Below are 9500 nucleotides of genomic sequence, written 5' to 3' on the forward strand. Positions count from 1 at the left end.
AGAAATAGATAAATGGCAGGTGACTTTCGATACATTGTGATCAAGTGAAGGGAATACAGGCAACAGCTAAGCCAGCCTGGAGGGGGCAAGAAGGCATGACGTGGGAGATGCCTCCACCAAGGCGAGCGGGGAGGCCAGCGTGGGCGTGGTGATTTGAAGCCGTTTGAAGCCCAGTGGGATTGTGAGAACACCTAATGTATTCTGGGAACTGTAAGTGGCTTGAAGAGGGCTGGAGAAGTGGGCCGGGGCAGACCATGAAGGGCTTTGTCTGCCAGGACATAGGATCAGACTTTTTCCCAAGGGCCTGAGGAGCCCTCGAAGGGTTCTAAGCAAAGAAAAGAGTGAAGTAGCCAGTCGGGGGTCCTTGAGCCCCTGGAGCACCCAGGAGGCAGAGGCACAGTTGGGCCTGGACTTGGGCCAGGGGTCCACCTGGAGAAAGAACGAGGACAGGAGTTATCAGTGCCTGGGCATTTACCATGGGAGTCAGTGGGATTGCCAGGAAGCCTAAGAGAGTGGGGCCAGGGAGAGGGGCAGGATTCTGGGGACAGGAGGGTGGCTGAAAAGTAGCAGGTGAGGAGGGAGATGGAAACCCAAACAATGGGCTGCCAACAGGCTACCGGGAGCTCAGAGGGGCTATGGCCCCAGAGTTGGATGTGAGGAGGGGCCAGCCTTGCTGAGCTGGTGGGATGGAGGGTGGCCACAGCACTGAAGAAGTGATGGCTGAGGAGGCAGAAAGTTCAACTGTGGAGAGAAGAGAGGCAGCTAACGGGCCCGTCAGGTCGGGTGTTTGGGTCTAGACAGAGCCTGGGGGGGATCTCCAGCGCCATTGGGGATGGTGGAGGGCAGAGAGAGGACACCTGGGGTCCTGTCTTCACAGGATAGGCTCTGAGTAGGGCCACCAGGTAAAATACAAGACACTGAGTTAAATTTGAATTTCAGAAAAACAATATTCATAATATTTGGGACATACTTATACTAAAACACAACCCACTGTTTATCTGAAATTCAAAAATTTGATGAGGTGTCCTAACTCTGAGCTGCAGGGAAGACCCGACCTTGTATACTGACTGGGTTTGAGACCTAGCTGGGCATCGAATTCACTGCACAACCTTGGCTCAGTCCCTGTCCCTGGGCCTGTGTCCTAGTCTGTGAAATGGGGTGGGGTAGATATGTGGTCCTCCCATCCAGCCACTTGGCATCCACACAGGGCCCAAGAAAAGGCTTATGAAGGCAGTAACAGACCATTAAGTCAAAAATTAATTTGGTTGAAATGACAACTCGATTGAAAATGCAATAGTAATATTAGTGTGCTACAGGGCAGTTTTTGCAAACTTTGGTGTTTCTTTGGGCATTTAGTCCCTCTTTCAGAAATTGTTCCGTTTTCTTATTCTAATTTTGGCTGCAATGCACTATTTTTGCTAGTGAAAGGTTGGAAATAACCCAGTGCTCATCAGTCGCCCATTTCTTACTCACTACACTAAAAATCTTACAATGTGCACTGGTAAATGGTGACATTAATGTTCAACGTAACTGAAAATTTAAATATTTATGAACACATAGCCAAGCAAGTTGAGGAGATATAATTGTCTGTCACTGGGGTGGAAAATTTTTTGAACAAAAAAACAAACAAAAACCTTCAGATCCTTTTATTCTTTTATTACCTAAAATACAAACAAGCCCAAAGAACCTTAAGAGACATGACAACAACTGACTCCATGGCAACAACGACTAATATTTTGGTAAGTTTCCTTCTAATCCTTTTTTCATATATACACATATACACATCCCCTCCCCACTTTGTAAACAATAAGTAGAATGAAACTTACATCAAGTTTTGTACAGTACTTTTTCCACTCAAACATTTATTGACAATATCTTTTTATACCAATGGACCTACAGCCACATCATATATGTGGCTGCACAGCACAGGATCACCTCCAATTTTAAATTTTTCCATCTCTTCTCTATTATGAAAAGCACAGGGCAGACACAGTTGGCTGAAACCCAATTAGGAGTGAGCATGCAAATAGAAATTTTTAAAACGCAGAATGAAGAAAAATACCCACAGAGGCGGCCAGATGGCTCAGTTGGTTAGAGCGCGAGCTCTTAACAACAAGGTTGCCGGTTCAATTCCCGCATGGGATGGTGGGCTGTGCCCCCTACCACTAAAGATTGAAAACGGTGACTGGACTTGGAGATGAGCTGCGCCCTCCACAACTAGATTGAAGAACAACGACTTGGAGCTGATGGGCCCTGGAGAAACACACTGCTCCCCAATATTCCCCGATAAAAAAAAGAAAAGAAAGAAAAATACCCACAGATACTAAAAGTAATTTGAACTCCCCCAAAAGTATTGATGTGTAAAAAACTAATCATTTTTCGATGGCTCAGTTGGTTGGAGCGCAGGCTCTCAACCACAAGGCTGCCAGTTCAATTCCTCGACTCCCGCAAGGGATGGTGGGCAGCGCCCCCTGCAACTAAGATTTAACACAGCACCTTGAGCTGAGCTGCCTCCCTATGGCTCAGTTGGTTGGAGCGCAGGCTCTCCACTACAAGGTTGCCAGTTCGACTCCCGCAAGAGATGGTGGGCTGTGCCCCCCTGCAACTAGGGCAACTGGACCTGGAGCTGAGCTGCACCCTCCACAACTAAGACTGAAAGGACAACTTGACTTGGAAAAAACAAATCCTGGAAGTACACACTGTTCCCCAATAAAGTCCTGTTTCCCTTCCCCCAATGAAATCTTAAAAAAAAAAAAAAAAAGAAAACAACTAATCATTTTCAGCTAATTTATTTCGACCAACATACTCTTTGATTAACTTACTTATCATGTAAACTGCTTTCAATCAAATTCTTTTAGACTTGGAGTTTTTCAGACTCTTTTGAGCCCTGGAATCCTTTGTATAACGCAGGAGTCTGCGGTGTCCATCAGTAAGAAAGGAGCTACTCTGGCTGAAGAGGCAGGTATGGGGGTGGGGGCGCAGTGCAGGTCCCCCAAGGGGTTCTTGTCTCTGATATCACCTGAAGCCATGAAGATTCTCATTCTGCTCAAGAAAGAAGACCCTGATGCCTCACCCAGGTAAACGTCCCCTTTCTAACTCATTTTTCAGCTCGGGAAACTGAGATTCAGAGCAAGGTAGCAACTTGCCTAAGATCACCAGAACCAGAACATCTGGGTCAGGGCTCTGTCCCCTACCCTAGGAGGTCAGGGTTCCCCCAGCTAGGAGAACTGGGGGCTAGGCTGGGGAGGGGCATGGGTACAGGCAGGATCCTGGATGGTCTTTAACCCTGATGTTCTGCAATGACCAGAACTCCCTTCCCCCCTCCTAGGCTCTTATCCTTTCTTCTCAGAGTCATGCCTGGGCCTCCAGGACAGAGGAGACAGAGACAAGGGCAGACAAGGTCAAGAGCACAGCCACTTGCCCAAGGGCAAACATCCTGTAAGTCCAGGAACCAGAATTTAAAGCCAGGCCTGCTCCACTCTAAAGCTCACATCAGGCTGCCTAATTTGACATGAGAAACCAGGCATACAGCTCAGGCCTGTCACTTTCTAGTATGAGCGGGAACTATCAGGGAAGGTTTCCTGAAGGAGGCGATCTCATCAACAGAAGTTGGGAGATGACACTAATGGAATTTGCATGTGTGAGAAGCATTTGTGTCTTTGTATATGTATGTGAACAAGTGTATGTGTGAATGGGCAGGAGTGTGTGCGTGTGCATATCTGCATCGGGTCTTGGATGTGAAAACCTCTCTGTGGGTTCTCTCTCTCTCTCTCTTTCTCACACACACACACACAGCCTTGCACACATGAGTATGCACCCATTCCACTGGGTTAATATTTTCCTGCCTGCGTCAGCACGGTCCCAGTCAGCAGGCAGCTCACTGCAGGAACGTGCCCTATCTGATCTCGCCAGGTGCTATGGTCCTGGAACAGGGGGCTTGGGGTGGGCAGGGAGCCCATCTCAACACCTTCAGGGCAAGCTACTTTCTCTCCACTTTCCTGCTCGGCCTGAGAAAGTAGGCAGGCCCAGTGGCCCAGCAGGCCCAGTGTGATGAGACTGCTGTCTTTGCACTCACACTGGGGGGCACCCCAAGTGAGGCAGCCTCCCTGCCTCCCTCCAGATGGACGAGGCCAGCAGCTCCCTGAGTTACCTCCCCCCTCTCTTGTTTTTGCCCAAATCCTGAGGTTTCTTCAAGCACGGATGTTCCATTGAGGACAAACAGGTAGTAGAGACCCCGAGGAAACATAGGGTGCGCCCCTTCAGCAGGAAAGCGTGCCAGCCTGTGGGAGGGGGGGATTTTATTTACAGCTTTCCAGAAACATGGTGATTGCATAAAGGACCTGTGCAGAGGTCTGTGTGGGCAGGGACTGGGGCGCGCATCCCTAGGGGCATTGAGCCATGAAGGCTTGGTGGAACACTGGGACCCTGTGCAGGGTGGTGCCTTCCCAATTCTGAGGGCCTCTCCCACTGTCATGGAGGTTCCTCCCATGCCAGCACCGGTGCCTGGGGTGCGGGCTGGGCCAGATGGGGCTGGGCAGGCAGACACGGTCTCTTCTGTTCTGGGCACAACCCAAGGCCCAGGGTGAGTCAGTTTGAGGATGCCCTAATGCATCTCTTTACGGGAAAGACAAGGATGAAGCATGGAGAGAGGATGATGACCTCCTGCGGGGTTTTCCCCACAGCGCAGGCTTGATGGCTTCTCCCCTCTGCCACACTCCATCTCTGGACAATCTCCTCCCCACCACAGGGCCATTTCAGACTTTCATGGCCTTTTGCCTCTGTGGACCTCGTCCTCCCTAAAAAAATAAATAAAAATTACATTTTACAATTGTGTTGATACAAAGATCACTATATTAATGTTGTATTATTTAAACATTTCTTCAATAAACAAGTTCATTTTTTTTTTATTTTAAAACAAAACATTTTCTGTGGTCCCTTGAATAGAGCATCCTCAAGGCCACTGTGCCTGGAGAAGTCGATCCCGCACGTTCTCCTGTCCTCTCGAACCGCACAAATGCTGCCATCTCCCCAGTCCTATCGCCAGCCCACTGCCCCAGGACAAATGATCCAACATCTGTTCCCTCCCTCATACATCTAATAGGCATGTCTACCTTCACCTGCTCCAACCCAACTTCATCCAAACTTCTCCCAAATCTGCCCCCTCTGGTTTCATTGCTCTTTTTTCTTTTTCATGAAGTATGTTAAAACAAATTCCAGCCATTCTGTCATTTCATTCCTACATCTTCAGTATTCGTCCCTAACATATGCAGAACCATTTCTTACATAATCGCAATGCACTTCCATGGAAATATCGAGTACACACAATCGTTTCAAAATGCCTTTTTGCATTAATTCATTGGTTGGTTTTGAGGCAGGATCCAAACAGGGTCACATTATATTGCGTTACGTGGTAAGTGCTCTCTTAAACACGAGCAGTCCCCCCTTCCTCCCTCTTATTTGTTCATGTCACTGACTTGTTGAGTAAATGTGGTTCTATAGGAGTCCATGTTCTGGATTTCTGTTTGCTTTCTCTTGGTGTCATTTGACTTTTCCCTCACCCCCTGCATTTCTTAGAATATATAGGAAGTTAGCTTTAATAGTGCGGTTTTATTTAGGTTCCTTTGGGGGCTGAGAGAGAGAGGTCCTTTGTGAATGGAGCTGTGTGCTTCCTCTTGTATCTACCCAGAGGCACAATGTCTAGTGAGTTGTCCCATGCTTAGGGATGCCGCCCAATCATTGGGTTCAGTGGGTGGCAGCTTGATACCCTCCATTATCAAGTTCCCCACCAGCCATTCACCTTCCACTTTTATCCTTTGATTTCTGCCTAAATCATTTTCAAAATCCACAACAAAGCATTCTAAAGGAGAAACTCTCAGCAGTGATTTCTTCACCCACAGAAAAGAAAGGTCTAATAATAGTGGAGTCTCTGATATTGGATTAATCAGAGCAAAGAGGAGAGTCAGGAGCAGGGAGGCTTCACAAGAAGGATGAAAGAGTGAGGTGTGGCAGAAGGAGCAGTGCGACACCCCGGGACCTCCTGGCCAGGAGCATGCGTCTGCGGCTGGTTTGGGGTTTGGCTATTCAGGAGAGCTCCCCCATCCAGGTAGTGAACTATGGTTCATAACTCAGGCTTTATAGCCAGGCAGACCTGAGCTTGAATCCAGTTCAGCTGCTTAATTGGCGTTGGGTGACTTTGAGCAAGATATTTAACTGGATGTCAATTGTAAGATGGAACTACTCATCCTTACCTCACCTTGCTGGGTTGGTAAGGGGCGTGGCAGTGCCTGGTGATGAGTAAACACTGGGTGGTGGAGAGGATGCCTGTTTGAGGAAGGAGACCCTGCACCCTATCCCTCCTGTCCTGACCCACATTTGCCTGACCAAGACCAAGTAGGAGTATATACTGAGAGTGCTCATTCCACAGACAACCAGACCAAAGCCCAAAGACTTCTACCCAGATCTCAAGCCATTCCAGCCAGGTGACTCTGGTCTACCAGCTCTTCCCATTGCAGACTGGCTCCTTTTCTCACTGGTCTTGACACCCTGGTTGTTTGTGGTCTGGGAGTGGGGCTTCCCCAGGCACCTGCAATCATCCCTCTATCAACAAGCAGCCACCTCACCTAGTGGCTGGAGGATCTGCGTGTGACAGGTCCTTGGGCAGGCCGTCTCCTGGGGACCGCTGATTTGTATAGCATATTGTGTACAGCAGATGCACAATAAATGTATGTTGAGAGAACTGAGCTCCCCCTGCCCTGAGTGGGAGAGAACTAGGTCACCAGGAAGGCGACTCCACCTTTGGGTGGGATGGAGTGGGGATTTGGGCATCCCCGGGATTTGTGGCTCCAAGACCCTGAACCCTGGGGTGAACAGCTGTGGCGCCTTACTTCTGCTGTTGTTCCAGCCTGTTTACTCCCACCCTGCCTGCTCCCACCTACAGCCCTGGCCCCCAGCTATTCTCTCACTTGCTTCTCAAAGCATCTGAGGCAAGCCAATTTAGGGCTTCAGTGGCGTTAGATGGGGCACGTGGAAACACCTGACCCAACCACATCTTTTTTAGCAGCACTCTTGAGACTGGGCTCTAGCGCCCCCTCCTGGCATCTAACCTGACTCCCGTGCCCTGAGTCACCTCCAACTCCCAACAAGGGAATGACTGGCAGGGCCAGCCTTAGCCCCAGGGTCCTCGTCTGAGGGAGACACAAGACTCCATCCAGCCCAGCCCACACACCTTCATTGTGGCTTCCAAGTTTTCTTTTCCACATCACCTGTGCTGCTTCTTTTCTTGTTTTGTTGACTTTGGTGCTGTCTGTTTGCTTTGGCTAAGCCTACAGCCTCTGCACTCTGGGAACTGTGAGCCTAAGAGACAGCAAGGGGTGGAGGGGGTATCTGGGGGGGAATGAGAGACAGGGAGGGCTGTGAGCTGGTTCCCAACCTCAGTCTGGGGACACTGCTGTTCTCCCCCAGCAGGTAAGCAGGGTTGGAAGGGGGCAGGGATGTGTGGACAGAATTTCTCAGCCTCACCTCAAGCAGGCCTTGACCTGTAACATTAATTTGTTTTGAAGCTCAGCCCCAGAATTCTAAATGCCTCACTTCTCCAAGAGATTTGAACACTACTTATAGAACAAGTGCAAATTCTCTGGAGATTGTTACCTGCTTTCAACCCTTAGTCCTTCAACAGAACAACTGTCGTTCCGGGCGGCCTGCGGGGTGTCAGGTGGGGTCTCTGCTCCCGCTCCCCACATAAGAACACAGGATATGGTGAGGCCAAAAAGGAACACCCACGGAGCCATAGATAGGGGAGTCAAACCAATATATTCTCGCTGGCAGCTGGGCTGGAGACACAGGAAGCAGGATCTACATAATCTGCAACCTGCCATTCTAACAGCAGTCCGTTCTTGCCAGACACCATCTTCTTGCTAGCCCCCATTCCTTCTGCTAGGGTAGCCACGGCAGTTATAATAGTGACCAATGGCTCACTGGTTTCAGCTGACGGCCAACTAGCCACAGCTGATGGCCATCCAATCACAGTTGATGACCATTTACTGAGCCAGCACCTTTTTATGTGAGGCTGAGAGCCTGGAAACTGCTTTCTGGGGCTCTGTCCCCACAACAACTCAAAAAATGCTGCCTTTCCCCGTGTGAAGGCCCCAAGACCAAACCTTCCTGAGTTACCAAACACCTCCATGAGAATCTGTCGCCAAACAGCCTCGGAGGTGGCCCCGCAGGGATTATTGCCCCTCCACATTTTACAGTGAGAAAGTTGAGCCCCAGGCAGGGTAAAGGAATATCTCCAAAGTCACTAAGTGAGAGCCTGGCGTAGAACCCAGTCTTCCTGGCTCCTAACCCAGGCTCTTTGCCCCACTTGAAGCAACTCTCAGATCATGGAGCACAATGTGAAGGTGGCACCAGGCCCCGGGCGCTGTGGCAAGGGCCAGCACACTCAGACAAACAAGGGTATGCACGCACACTGCGTGCCAGTGCACACAGCGCCACACAAAGCAGGGGTATGGACATCTGGGGCTGCCATGCTTTCTTCAGTCCCAGCAAACCAGGCACCGCGTGGGCCTTTCTGTACTTCCCGCCTGCTGAGGAGGTGAGAGAAAGTTCTGGCTCTATGTCTACCTGCCATACTCACTGCTCCTGGCCTGCCTGTGTGTCCTGTGGGTGTGCATGCCCTCTCAGGGTTAGGATGGGGCAGCCACCTTGGCCTGCAGCCACAGGCTTAAGGGATAAGCTTAAAGAAACTGCAGCTGTAACCATGGGCTTAGAGTGTCGGGCTCTGCCAGCTGGTCCAGCCAAGCCTTTCTTGGGGAAAATAAGCTGTCATCAGGGAACCCTCCTCAACAGCCACCCACCCAGGCCGCCTCCTCTCGGAGGAGGCTCAGCAGCCTCCGAAGCGACATCCCTCTTTCAGGGAGACACCTGCATCCATGCACATGTGCTCTGGGAAGAGCTGCGTGTTCCCCCTACTACCTCCACCTCATGCCACCTGCACCCTCCACATCTGTGGCCCACATCTTTGCATGGCCCACATGGGCTGTGCGCACAGGGACTTCCCAGCCTGTACGCACAGACGTGGGCACACATCTCAGACTCAGGCATGTAACACAGCATATACCCTATATAGATGAACACACAGGTACTCCATTCTGCACAGCCCCTGCCCCTTTCTGAACAAAGGCCACATGATGATGAGGGTGACTCACCTGCTAAGCCGTGGGACCTGCTGAACAAGCCCGATGAGAAGCCCCAAGCTGACAGCTGTGGCCTCAGGGGACCAACACCCTGCGTGGGGCCTGCCTTGCCACCAGCCTCCAGAACCCCCAAACCTCTAGTTCCACCCTTATTACCTCTTGCCCTCAGCCAGGACTCGTGACACAAAGCCTCCTCTGTTCCCTTCAAATGCATGTGTGTGTGTATCTGACCTGTCATCTGTCGCTGTACCCAAAGGACTACCATCAAACTTTTGCTGTTAAATATAGATGCCCTAGGGGAAAAGTCAG

The sequence above is a fragment of the Rhinolophus hipposideros genome (assembly GCF_964194185.1).
Source record: "Rhinolophus hipposideros genome assembly, chromosome: 11".
Lineage (NCBI taxonomy): Eukaryota > Metazoa > Chordata > Mammalia > Chiroptera > Rhinolophidae > Rhinolophus > Rhinolophus hipposideros.